Source organism: Babylonia areolata, chromosome 29 (assembly GCF_041734735.1).
Source record: "Babylonia areolata isolate BAREFJ2019XMU chromosome 29, ASM4173473v1, whole genome shotgun sequence".
In the NCBI taxonomy this organism is placed as follows: domain Eukaryota; kingdom Metazoa; phylum Mollusca; class Gastropoda; order Neogastropoda; family Buccinidae; genus Babylonia; species Babylonia areolata.
In genome coordinates, this window is record NC_134904.1 from 5,326,225 (window position 1) to 5,339,236 (window position 13,012).

Sequence of the window (13,012 nt, forward strand, 5' to 3'; positions counted from 1 at the left end):
CTTGCCTCTCTTGCATCATAGTGGAATGAGTGTCTTGCCCAAGTTACATCCCCACTCTCTCGGCTAGGAGGGCTTTAGGACAGTTGGCACTGGGATGGTTCCCAAAGGCCAGTTGTCTCCCACGTATAGGTACCCAGAAGACACTGATAACAAGGAAAACAAACAGAAAAGAAAGTCTGTAAGTAGCAAAGAAAAGACAAACTAAAGCTCCTCTGCCAGTGCATCATGGAAAAGATTTCACCCATCAAAAAAAGACCCCCCCAAAAAAGTTCTATATAATTGAGTCAGTTAAACTGACAGATACTAACAGTGTTCGTTTAAAATGTCAGCAATACGAATGGTATTCATCAAGCTTTGTGTTGAACTAAAATTAATGCACTTTTGCAAACGACAATACCATCACATACGTTTTGCAAAAAACACACAGGGTCAGTTTAAAACCCTGACATAATTATCATCACACACTCCGAGACTCTAAGACCAGCAAGAAAATGCCCATTGAACAGACCACAGACAGACACAGTGACAATGAAATAGACTATCTAATACCATGCTTCCTGAATTTAACTCTCTCCATACGAACGGCGAAAGAGACGACGTTAACAGCGTTTCACCCCAATTACCATCATCAAAATATTGCAAGCGGAAGGCTCTTATACTGAAGAGGTGAATGTTGACAAAGAATACCACAATTCTGACGACGGAAGCTAAAGGTTGGGTCATTCAGACACCCACAGGACATCCGAAGGGTATGTAAAGAGGAGAAGAGAGGACTGGCCGTACTGAGTGAGTTAAAAGAAAAAAAAAGAAGAAATAAACTCTGGACTTTCTGGCTGAAAGCAACGTTAAGCTGGTCACTCGTCGCCTTACTCGCCCCCTGTGCTGGTGAAGAAATGAATTTAAGGGTGCACGAGCTATGTTCGAGGGCAATATCTCCACCATACCCCAGTCACCGTAGTCGGGTGTCTTTTGACAAGCGGTTTGACAGGATAATAATAATAATAATAATAATAATAATGGATACTTATATAGCACACCATCCAGAAATCTGCTCTAGGTGCTTTACAAAAACGCTTTTGTTAACATAAAACATTATATCTATTTTACATACACACATCAAAATGTGACTACACACACACACACACACACACACACACACACACACACACACACACACACACACACACTGCATACATACATTTTAACATACATAGGTATCTAACAGCTACCCTAACACATACGCACACTTAGGCAGGCACAAACTTACATAAACACACGCACACACAATACACATTCAGAAAAATGCATGTAGTTATGTACACATACATATGTAATCACAGTCAAGCACAGCTAACGAAAGGGAAGTGGACCTGCCACAACTGAACTTATTGCTGAGGGAAAAGGTGAGTTTTGAGACGAGATTTAAAAGATGCGATAAAAGGATGACCAATGAAATGCATCAGGCTGAGGGGAGGGGATTTCGAGGAACAGGGCGAGTCTGCTTGTGTTGGTAGGTATTTTCGGAAAGCCATATCTCAGAACTTATTGAACAGCCCTCGTTCGTATGCAAGAGAAATGACCATAATACAAGAAATTTCTCTAGTTAAATATGTTTTTGATATCACCATCAATATGTAGACACACAACTAACATGTAAAAAGAAGATTGCCCCCTAACACGCCCCCCCCCCCCTCACCCTCACCCTCTCCCACCCACCGTCCAATATACCTTCTCCTTCCGTGTCCTGGAATTGTGTGACAATTTGCTGATTTAGACTTCTCTTCCTCAGTCTTATTTTTTAAACCAACAGCACAGTGAAGAAGGTTGACCACACACACACACACACACACACAAGACTGATATTTGCAAAACCCATTTTCACTCTATGATGATGGCAGTTTTCGCTTCATTTACCTCAACTGGTTAACGTTCTGTTCAACTGGAATGGGTCATTTTGTCCAATAGCAGATAATTTACAATGCTATGTTTATTCAGTTTTAATCACACACACACACACACACACACACACACACACATGCGCGCGCGCATCAACAAAGCCTGGAACCTTACAAGACAGAGACAGAAACAAGAGGGAAACTCAAAACAGTTTATTGTACATCGATCATAGGCCATTATACAAACACATGGGAAGGTGGGAGAGGAGATGTTTTTTTTTTTTTTAACATATCGAATGGACAGGAACACCCCTACAGAAAACGTGTCAACAGGCACGATGACAACCACAACAACAACAACAATTAAAGGAAAGTTAGTATCACAATGCTCACGACTGATGCACAAGTTCACGATTCACCATACAAGACCTTTCATAAAATAATACTATGGGAATTAATATGAAGTGGGACGAAATGCGTTCATTCTGGTCGTGTTTCTGCTTGCAGCGGTCTGGATCGTGGGAGCACTCTCACTGATGTTTATTCTTAACAATGTGTATGCTGGGCATTCAGACGAGAAATACGATTCATTTCCAGCTGTTGTTTTATGTATAGAAAGAAAGGGCAATACTGTTGTTGTTTTGTTGTTGTTGTAAATGTTGCTTTCTGTGGTTTGTTTTTTGACACATGTGTGTAGACAAAGTGAGTTTATGTACTGACACGATGTGTGTGTGTGTGTGTGTGTGTGTGTGTGTGCGTTGCAAACTTAACTGTTGGTATTTTCTCGGTGACTACAAGCGTCATAGAAGCCAAACTTGGCAACATGGTAGGTCCGAATGAGACCTTTGAAGTTATCCCATCTATGATATGTGGTAAGCAAAGTGAGAGGTCAAAGGTCAAGGTCATTATTCGGCAAAACAGAAAACACTTGATAGAAACCATATCTCACAACCAATTTTAATCAAACTTGGTATTGTGACTGGTCATAGGCACAGCATGATCCCTACAGAATTTCAGAACCAGAGGTTGAAGGTCAAGGTCACAAAATGGCATCTGCTTTTGACAGGAAAAGTCTCCAGATGAAAGAGAGAGAAGGTCATGTATATAATCACATTTGGTACAATGATTGGTCGTGATGAGAACAAAATCTGTGTAAAAACAGGCCAAGTCAGAGGTCAAAGGCCAAGTCAAGATCACAACATGGCATACTGGAAAAGTGTATGGTGATTTATTCTGGCCAGAACATGTCAAAATGTGTCTTTCCCCCCCACCAAATGATCTGCTTTACAGTGAAGTTTTGGATTCTAAGTGGGTATGACACATGAGCCTTGAAGGCCTTGGCTCTCTTGTTTGTTGTTGCAGGCATCGCTCTTTATGATGATGGACATTATTGTTCGGGGATGTGCACCAAGTCTAATCTGAACAAGAGAGCAACTCTACGTGAAGCAGTCTGTATCAGCAATAATGATGTATTTTTCGCTCTCAATCATGACCTTGAATGACAAGTAATGTGAACAGGTTTCTTTGTCTCAAATAGCCCAGGTCCATTAATTTCTGAGACAGACAGACAGACAGACAGAGTTAAAAGCCAAACTCCGAAATAGTTCGCTACCAGCACAGCACAACAATGGAATGTAAACACAGAAACTATCATTCAAACAAATATGTGCCTTAACGTAATTCTTCATGAATAAGCCATGATGAAAATAAAACAACAAATATAATAACAAATATTAAATATTAACAAAAAAGACCAACAACAAAATCAAAACAGAAAAAAACACACCAAAAAGTGGCATTCTGAAATGACCAGATATCAGGAGAAAGATAGTTATTATGATTATTAGTAGTAGTAGTATTATGATTATCATTGTTGCCTAAAGCCCAGCTGACCACATATGGCCATATCAGAGCTGAACAACTGTAAATATCAGTCCTGGGGGAGAGGGGGGCAGGGGGCAGGGGGTGGGGGTGGGGGGTATGGAGGGGAGGGGAGGGGGGGAAGAAAAGAAAAAAAGAAAAAGAAGGGAAAAAAAGACACAGATGCACAAGTACAGCCATACTCATGCACATGAACCTGTAGGACATGCCTTTGATGTTGACCATACCATCCAATTTTCATCAGAGGAGGTAAAAAAAAAATATATATATATATATACATATATATATATATATAAAGAGAGAAAAAAAAGAACTGAACATGAAGTTATATACAACAGGAGGCACAGTAAACCAAAAATTGCACACACACACACGCGCGCGCGCACGCACACACACACACACACACACAGAGGCACCTAACACATCCTTGGCACAAAACAAGAAAAAGGAATACAACATATGAAGAGTGCCCACACAACTTATCAAGTCCACAGGTCTAGAAAAATGCAGAAAAACGTTCAAGGCTTTCTTAACACACACACACACACACACACACACACACACACACACACACACAAATATAGACAGATAGATAAATAGACCAGCAAGGCAGAAAAAATAGAAAGAAAGGGAAAACAGATATCCATAAATAAAAAGGCAGAAAAATACACATTGAAGGCTTTCTCGAAGAAAAAAAAAAGAAATTGTGGATGGATTAGCACGACAGAAAATATGAAATTAAGAAGAAAAATAAAGAAAGAAATGGGGTGGGGGTGGCGGTGGGGGTGGGGGGGGGGGGGTGGGAACAGAACCAAAGAGAGTGATTGGATACAAGGACATTTCATTCACAAAATATACTGAAGATGGGGGGTACTCTTTATACCAAAAGAGTCCCCAGGTATTCTCACAGGGGAAGGAAGGATGAGGGAGGTGGGGGTGTGGGGGGATGGGGAGGGGTAGGGGGATGGGGAGGGGGCGGGGGGTGACTCAGCCCAATGTGTTCAAGAACAAAATTTCAAAGTCAATGAAAGAAAACATATTCTAAACAAAACAAAAAATATAACAGTGTGTGAATGAATACAAAGAATGATATATACAAAAGACTTTCAGGACACCTAAAACTAAACAACAAAAACCATTGCAGATACTCAGAATACAACACACTACAACATTTAATGAATGCGAATATATAGATACAGATACATATATATATATATGCAAAAATAATGCACTCCAGTGCACTTTGTGCACAATTTCCGATTCAAGAAATGGAAACATGTCCACTATAAAACACATCAAGATCAACAGCCAACAAACTCTTGACAAAATTATTTACAAATCTCTGAATCAAACTGGAGATCTGGAAAAAAAAAACTGTCACAACTCTGACAGTATTAAGAAAAGAAAAGAAAAGAAAAGAAAAAAAAAAGTCCCTCAGCAAAAAAAACAAAACAAAAAAACTCAGCAACAACAAGAAATGTTGACCACCACCCACACCAAAATGCTGAAGCAGTCAAAACTAACTGAAACTTGTCTTTTAAACAACCAATGGTTCCACTCCAAAACTGAGATTCCACACAACTCAAAACTCTTGAGGCCACCCAATGTTTTGTTGTCAAGACAACCCAAAACATTTTGCTGTCAGACAACCCAATTTTTGTTGTCAAGACAACGCAAAACGTTTTGTTGTCAGACAGCCCAACGTTTTGTTGTCACAATATCCAATGTTTAATTGATGATACACAACCCATTGTGTTGTCACACTATCACCATCATTCTAACACGCAAAAACTAAAACAAACACACAACACACACTCACTTGGTTCACGCACAAAACTCCAACACGAAATTTGAGATTCTTCAAACCTTAAATGAAGCAGAAAAAAAAAAGAAAAAAAAATTGAAGAAAACAAAAACAACAAAAAAAAACACAACCTATCAATATTGAACGTGTTTTAATACATGCAAAGTGACATGTTTCAATAAAATGTTGTGCCACCCTCCCTCCCTCACACCTTCTCTCTGCACCCCCCGCACCCCCCCCCCCCACCCCCACCCCTCTTCCCCACCCTCTCCCCTGCCCCCCGAACCCGTCCTGAGCCTCCTCCAAAAAAGTAACAATAAAAAAATTTTTTTTTTAAATCACTCACAGCAGAGTGACAAATCAAACTTGAACTCATTTTGAGTATAGTGGATTAGGCAACAACAGGAGATTTGAAAAAAAAAAATAAAAAAAATAAAATAAAATAAAATAGAATAAAATAAAATAATATTCCACCCACACAAAAAGCATTGAATGAACACCATCTGCGTACTGTTCCTGAGTCAGTGTCTGTTGAATGAGATTCGGGAAGTTATGATACTAAGGAAGTATAGAAGAGATTCTCATGAAAAAGTAAACAAACAAATAAATAAATAAATGAAAAAAAAAAAGAAAAAAAAAGAAAAAAAAAAAAGACAACAGCAATCACAGTTTCTGTGATGATCAGTATCTTATACAATTTCAAATTCACAGACAAAGTACCGCATGAAAACTAGACTACTGTTCAGTCCCGTTAAAATGTTCAGCTGGAAAAGAAGTAAACAGCATTAAAAAAAATCCAAAGAAATGTTATGCTTTTGCCTCTTTTTTCAGATGTGGAGGATACAAAAACAATACATTCACATTCATTCACAACTTTAATCAAGCAATGTCATGCGAAACAAGTAAAAATACACACCAAAAATATACATAATAACATATCTATTTCAAATCAAATGAAAAAAAAAAATCCAACTTCTACATATCAACATGAAAGTTCTGGATGTAAGGGCAGGTTACTCACGTTTCCCAAGTTTTATCGAATTCATGTCAGTTGTGTTTTCTTCCCAGCACAAAATAAATTGCTTACACCCAACATTGACAAAGGTTAATGACATCTATTTCTAACAACATTATAGTTTTGATATATTCAAGAACAAAACGAAATTCTTCCCCAAATAGTTCCCACACTATCCACTCATTGCAAATTCTGTTTTCTCTGTCTTCACCTTCTCTTCTTCCTTCTTTCGATCTTCGGTTTACGATAACTGCAATGAAACTTTATTAATGGGTATATGAATGAACGTGGAAGTTGTGAGGGATATTCTAAACACGCACACACACACACACACACACACAAACATGTCTGCAACAGTTCAGTCACAAGTGGCAATATACATCAGGTGAAATATTCAATGATTATGTTCAACATTGACATTTTGATCCAAGCCCGTCTTACCTGTGTGATACAGATGCCAATAAAAAATATTGTGAACAATGATCTGATTCCAGTTCAAATCAAAGTCATACTGAGAAGAGGCAGGAACTGTGTTGATTTTACCATCCATCTCTCTCTCTCTCTTTCTCTCTCTCTCTATGAGGAGGCTGGAATCTCACACTGTTAAAACAACAACAACAAAAAACAAAGGTTTTGCAGATAAATGTTTTTTAAATCAAAAAAAAAAAAAATCAGTTTGTTTTAAAATTAACTGAAAACAGAATCAGGTGGTCAATAAATCAACTGAAAAACAGAGACTCATGCCAGCTGAAAACAGAGGTTATCATAATATATATTTGTATTTCTCTTTTTGTCACAACAGATTTCTCTGTGTGAAATTCGGGTTGCTCTCCCCAGGGAGAGCGCATCGCTACACTACAGCGCCACCCATTTTTGGGTGTTTTTTTTTCCTGCGTGCAGTTTTATTTGTTTTTCCTATCAAAGTGGTTTTTTCTACAGAATTTTGCCCAGAACAACCCTTTTGCTGCCATGGGTTCTTTCACGTGCGTTAAGTGCATGCTGCACTTGGGACCTCGGTTTATCGTCTCATCCGAATGACTAGCGTCCAGACCACCACTCAATGTGTGTGTGTGTGTGTGTGTGTGTGTGTGTGTGTGTGTGTGTGTGTGTGTGTGAACTAAGCCATAAGCAAGGCACCACTCCTTTAAAAAAAAAAAATCTTTCTTTTTTTTATACTTAATTTATCACACCAAACTTATGATTTGGTTGTTTTGAGTTTAAAAACCAGTTAGAAATTACATCTGGTTCATACACCATTTTGTGTATCTCCCTCCTACCCCATCATTCCACACATCCCCCCCCCCCCCCCCTCCCATCCTCCCCCCAAAAAAAACCACCCCAAAAAACCCCAAAACAAAAAAAACCATGTTGGCAAAGTTCAGGCAAACTGGACATGCTAAAATGCCCACTCCAATGCATCACAACCTCACAACCTGTTAATTTAGATTTGTGCAGTCCAGCAAATATACTGTCAAGAATTGCACTTTCTTTTTCTTTTTTTTTTCTTTTTTAGTAACACACAGGCAAATAGGCCACTGGGCATATATACCACAAAGACAAGATCTGAGAAAGATTAAAGAGGTGGGAGGAAAAGGTGGGGGTGGGGGTGGGGGATAGTGGGAGGGGGAAAAATTAGGAAGAGATGGTAGTTTTTTTTAAAAATCATAAAAAACAAAACAAAAAAACTGTTTAATCGGCACCATGCCTTGAGAACTGGGATACTGTTTGGTTGGGAAAATATTATGTTTCCTAACACACAAGCAAAGCAATTAAATTATAAAAAAAAAAACAAAAAAAAAACCACCTGGTGAGGACTTCTAAAACAAGACAATGCTGGTGATGAGTTTTGTTTTACTTTTTCTGTTCTGGGACAATGGTTTTCATGTGGAAAACCGTCTCCTCAAACTCAACCGGTGTATGAACATCAAATGTAATTGTTCTTAAAAATAGTCCTGTATCTACTCCATACCTGACCTTGTTTTGAAAATACTGTATTAACAAAAGTTTGAAGATTATTGCATGAATAATAATAATTAAAAAAAACAAAAACATGGTCATTCTGGGATCTTTTTTGGATTTCCACTTTTGAATCTTTCTGAGTTGATGTCATCGACATAGATTCCTGAACTCATAATATACCACTGCATCTCCACACACACACACAGAGTGATAAGAAACTCTATGGAGAGCTGGACAGTACAAGGTCTTCAGAGAAGAAGCCCCCCTCAGTCAAGCGTTTCGGCCCTTAACTCCTTACACCCTAACAGCCCTTTCCACAAGATGTTGAATTCTATGCTGAATTTGCTTTAACATGAGCGTATCCAGACTGTGTGAAATTTTCAGCAGAAAAAAATCAGACACACAAAACTATACTCTCAAAACTGAAAAAGACTGCAAGAAAACTTAAAAATGTAAAAGACATGCACAATTAGGAATTCTATCTATACTCTCAAAACTGAAAAGACTGCAAGAAAACTTAAAAATGTAAAAGACATGCACAATAAGGAATTCTATTAAACTCAACCATAACAAAAACAAAACAAAAATATAACAAGTAAAAAAATAAATAAAAGTCATGAAGACAGAAAATTGCATGATACATTCTGAACAGAAATAAAACACAAAAATCCAACATAGAAAAGAAAACTTCTGGGTGGAATTCAAGGATTAAGAAAATCAAAATTAAAAAAAACCATGATACAGACTCTACACAAATAACTAATCTCTAAAGAGAACTAAAACGAAACAAACAAACAAAATCCAGCATTAAAAACAACACATTATGCATAATTCCAAATCAAAAACAAACTTCAAACACAAAAAAATTAACATATTTGAAAACTTCATGGAAAAAATTCAAACGTAAAAAATAGAAATAAATCAAAACTGTATCATAACTTTACCGAATCACGGACACAGCATAGCTTTGAATTAAAAAAAAAATATATATATATATATATATATATATATCTGTTTTTCTTCTTGGTTTTCAAGCTCTTTGTTCCTAAAATAACTTGGAACTTCTCATTTCCCAAAATAACTGGATGTTTCTAGCCATATAAATGCTAGTATCTGAATGTATGAAAATAAACAAGTGTCTTTACTAAGCAAGATGAAATATCAGTATTCACAGATCACTTCTCTGTTTTCTTAATTTTTTCCCCCCCTGTATGCTTGTAACATTTCTATAGTTACAAATAGTATGAATATACAACAAAATTATCCTTATGCCAAGTGATTATCAATAAATAAACATTTGAATAAAATATGAAACACAGTTTTGGTGTTGTAAAAAAATACTATCATCAATATTATCAAATAAAAACAAATTATACATAGCTTAATGTTAAAACAACAACAAAAAACAACTTAATGAATAGCCAAACTGTAACTGCTTCAGCACACAAAAATACATCTCCATCAATGACGCACTGATAAACAGTATTATTGCATTCACTGGCACATAAACACGAAATGACTCCTTGCTAATGGTGTATAATTAATGGTGTATAATCATCACTGGCTGCTGGCGTATATTCATTGGTGTATAGTGATTCAAGAAGCAGTGGTTTGTAAACGAAACATGATGATGACCAGTGGAGTAGATACCGGTAACTATCGTCTTTTCCAGAGAACAGAGCAACACAGCAGAACAACATAATGTTTTCACACAGGCAGTTTTCATTCCTCGTTACTTATACAGAGAAAATGATTTTCTTAAATCATAAAAAAACCCACCACAGTCGGTCTCTGTTGCTTCACTCACATACTCAGACATAACCTTTATGTTAATGTTTCAGTTTCAGTTTCTCAAGGAGGCATCACTGCATTCAGACAAATCCATACACGCTGCACCACATCTGCTAGACTAGATGCCAGACAGCAGCATAACCCAATGCGCGTGTCAGGCCATGAGTGCTTGCATATCTGAGTACCTATCAGCGGACTTCTTCCGCAGAATTTTGCCAGAGGACAGTAATTTTGTTGCCAAGATTTCTTTTTCAGTGCGCCAAGTGCGTGCTGCACATGGGTCCTTGGTTTATTGTACCAATCCAAATGACTTAGACGGTCAGTTCTGACGGGCGCAATAGCCGAGTGGTTAAAGCGTTGGACTGTCAATCTGAGAGTCCCGAGTTCGAATCACGGTGATGGCGCCTGGTGGGTAAAGGGTGGAGATTTTTACGATCTCCCAGGTCAACATATGTGCAGACCTGCCTGTGCCTGAACCCCCTTCATGTGTATATGCAAGCAGAAGATCAAATACGCACGTTAAAGATCCTGTAATCCATGTCAGCGTTCGGTGGGTTATGGAAACAAGAACATACCCAGCATACACACCCCCGAAAACGGAGTATGGCTGCCTACATGGCGGGGTAAAAATGGTCATTCACGTAAAAGCCCACTTGTGTGCATACGAGTGAACGCAGAAGAAGAAGAAGAAGACGGTCAGTTTGATTTTCCAGTCAAACTAGGGGGGAAAGGGGGGGAGATCAGGAATCGAACCCAGACCCTTTCAGAAACTGTACTGCCAGATAAGCGTCTTAACCACTCTGCCACCATCCTCCTTTCTGTCAAGGACGGATCATTAATGTTTATAGCAAATCTTCTCGGCCCTGGTTTTCCTGCTGACGCCTGCCATCTGACGAAGACAACTTGGTTTAAAGAATTCAGTGTCTTCTCTACTGGTCTTCTGTGCTGTATCATCAATACGCCATTCATTCCAACACTGGTAAGATATGCAGTATGGGAAACTAAACATGTTACTTAGTAAGTACATACAGATTTAAAACACTCAGAAACACACACACACACACACTTTTATATCTATGTATCTATCTATATTGAGAGAGATTTCTATTCATATACACACATACATACATACATACAAACATTATATATATATATATATATATATATATATATATATATATATATATGACTAATCAAGGTAAATTTTACTCTTGGCAGGCAAAACAAATAGTTCCATGTGAATTCTTGAATATCAAATTTGCTTCAATATGTGAGAGCAAAGTCTAGAAAGACTAATCACTGGGTCAACAAAGGGAAAAAAAACTTTGTTCTAAAAATGAGTGTGTTCTAAAAATGAGTGTGTAAATAAAAAGAAACAAATAATCTCCAGCAATGAGTATTGTTTTTGTTTCATCTGAAAGAAAAAAAAAAAAGAAAAAAGAAAAAAAGTAGTGACATACATATGAATATATCCATCATACATCCTTGATGGAGTCTCCCGTCAGTCCGACGGATGAGTAGGCAGGCAGGCTTATCTGTCGGTGTGTGTCCTCATATGGGAGAAGAGGCCGATTCTGGATGCGCAGCACTTCCCACAGGTATTGCAAGGGAAAACGTCTCCAGAAGTTGAGCCCTGCTTCCTTCGCTCACGCTTCTCCTTAATGGCCAGCGTTCTCTCGTTTTCAAACGTCTTTATGCCACTAGAGCACAGCATCCTCCAGCGAGAGCAGTCAAGGGCATCAGTTTCCCAGGAAGCGATGTCTATGTCACAGGCTTTGAGGTTTGTCTTCAAGGTGTCCTTGAAGCGCTTGCAGGGTCTTCCACTTTCATGGTGGCCTTCCTTCAGCTGGCCAGCATACATACTTAAAACATGCCTTATCAACACTTAAAAGTATATATATATATAAAATAAATAAATAAAAGAAAAAAATTACAAAAACTGTCATAGATGACTTCATACAACAATCCCCTCATATCAAAGGGAAAATCATGATCTTGATCAGCCATAAGTTGTCATGACAACCAAAAAAGGCAAACAAGGGAAAACAGAATGTTGCTGACCAACCTTGCACAGTTTATTGCTTCAACAGTAACAAAAAAACAAAAACAACTTGAGCCGAAACAAAATAAACTAAAAAAATAACAACCAAAAAACTAAAACACCTGCACATAACAAAAGCTTTGACTGACACCTAATGTCTTTCTAAGCGCCCCCCCCCCCCCCCCCTCCTCCCTGCTTCATCTCCACCCCTTCCTCCTCCCCCCCCACGCCCCCCTTCTCCCAAACCCCTTTTTCCAAACTCCACAATCTTCCCCTGTCAACTATGCTATTAAAAAAAACAAAAACAAAAAAACCACCCCAAAACAGCATTTGTCTGCCAGTTAAAAGAAAATATTTCTGCTCATGCATTCTGTAATTTTATTCAACCAACTGTTCACATTGATACAGTTAGTAAGTCATCAGAAAAAGGTACCACATGAAAAGTGTGTGTGCGTGCGTGTGTGTTTTGTGTGTGTGTGTGTGTGTGTGTGTGTGTGTGTGTGTGTTGTGTGTGTGTATGTGTGTGTTGTGTGTGTGTGTTGTGTGTGTGTGTCTGTGTGTGTGTGTGTGTGTGTGTATGTATGTGTGTGTGTGTGTTGTGTGTGTGTGTCTTAGTCAGTTGTCAA